Raw genomic sequence first — 2,036 nt, 5'->3', positions numbered from 1 at the left:
CGCACCCCCAGTCTTCAGTGATGACAGTGTGCGCAGCTGCTGCAGAACGTCCTATGATGGATCATGATCACAACAGCTGCAGCAAGCGAGGGTGTTTATAATAGTCTTAATATTCAGGATTTGTAATGTAGGTCTGTCTATAGCGTTCCTCTTTGCACATTTTATTATCAAATGTATTTTTTATTATTATTAGGCCTATTAAGCATATTCCACTGGTATCAGTTGTTAGTATTAGGATGGAACAAAAGCCTGCATGCCCACCATAGGCTGTCCGGGAAACGGTTGGTGACCATTGAATAGCCACTAACCTATAAACAGCACCCAAAGCACAACACGAAGAATATTGTAGCCCTCTGGCGGCTGACTCCAGTCCTATTTGATATTTTATTTATTTAACTAGGCAAGTCAGTTAAGAACTTAAGAACAACTTCTTATTTACAATGACGGCCTAGGAACAGTGGGTTAACTGCCTTGTTCAGGGGCAGAACGACAGATTTATACCTTGTCAGCTCAGGGATTCGATCTAGCAACCTCGCCCAACGCTCTAACCACTAGGCTACTTGCCGCACTACAATTGAGATGAAACAGAACTGGTCCCACTTTAAAACCTATGTATTTACATCGCAATTACATAGACACATACATTGCATATTGTTACATAACTCTTATAACTTATATACCAGTTTGTGGTTTGCACAATTTCAAAGATTTGCAAATAAGCTCACAGTGGAAATAACTGTAACCTAACCAATCATTCTCAAGTAAAGGGAGGTCTTACCACAGCTAATTTAACTATTCTAATAAACATTAAAAAATAATTCTGTACTTCCACAAACTGCAAACAAATTGTCACAGGCTAATGTACTATGCAACAATGTGACTGTGAACCTACACATTGTAATACTGGCCTATGCACCATGTGAATATAGTCTCTGAAACATAGACCTAAGAGCAACAGGAACATTGGTACATTGTTTTGGGAGGCAACCCCGTCTGTCTAGAGAGACTAATGTGAAAACACACTTTTTAGCACCACCACGTAATGTTATATGGGACCACATTATTAGGAAACTGTCATTGACATATTGGGGTGTCAAACTCAATTCCTAGAGGACAATTTTACACCACACAGTGGTCACACAGGCATATTCATCAGACATTCTCATTTGCAAGAATAACATCTTTAGGCAAGAGGCTCTACATATCAAATGTGAGCCTAGATTTTTTTGATAAAGGTCCCTCAATGTTAACTTCCTTCCTTTGGTCTAACTTATTCTCTCCCTCTCTGTTGCTTGAAGAACATAATTCCGGAAAGCCAAAATTGCATTATTTTGTTTAATATGTTTGGGCCTACCCCCACCTTGTAGTACATGGCTAGTAGACATTCAGAGACTGTAGTAAAAAAGCACATTGGGAATGTGATTAAAAATCCATGTAGGCCGACCCAAGGCTGGTACAAAAAATGTCTTACCCCAGGAGACTTCACCAGGTGACTATCCCATGAAATATATAGAAAAAGGAGCACTCTGTGTCTGCATTGATCATGAGTTTATTCATGGGACAAACAAGTCATATAGGAGGCTTTCATCTGATTCTTAAATAGGACCATAGATATAGAACATAGGAACATAAACAGTGCATTCGGAAAGTATTCAGACCCCATGACTTTTTACACATTTTGTTACGTTGCAGCCTTATTCTAAAATTGATTTTTTTTAAAAAAGGTCATCAATCTACACACAATACCCTATAATGACAAAGTGAAAACAGGCTTTTAAAAATGTTATCCAATTTATATAAATACCCCAGAAATACCTTATTTACATAAGTATTCAGACCCTTTGCTATGAGACTCGAAATTGAGTTCATGTGCATCCTGTTTCCATTGATCATCCTTGAGATGTTTCTACAACTTCATTGGAGTCCACCTGTGGTAAATCCAATTGATTGGACATGATTTAGAAAGGCACCCACCTGTCTATGTAAGGTCCCACAGTTGACAATGCATGTCACAGCAAAAACCAAGCTATGAGGTC

This window comes from Salvelinus namaycush, chromosome 25, assembly GCF_016432855.1.
Source record: "Salvelinus namaycush isolate Seneca chromosome 25, SaNama_1.0, whole genome shotgun sequence".
Taxonomy (NCBI): Eukaryota; Metazoa; Chordata; class Actinopteri; order Salmoniformes; family Salmonidae; genus Salvelinus; species Salvelinus namaycush.
Note: the sequence above shows the minus strand (reverse complement) of the source record.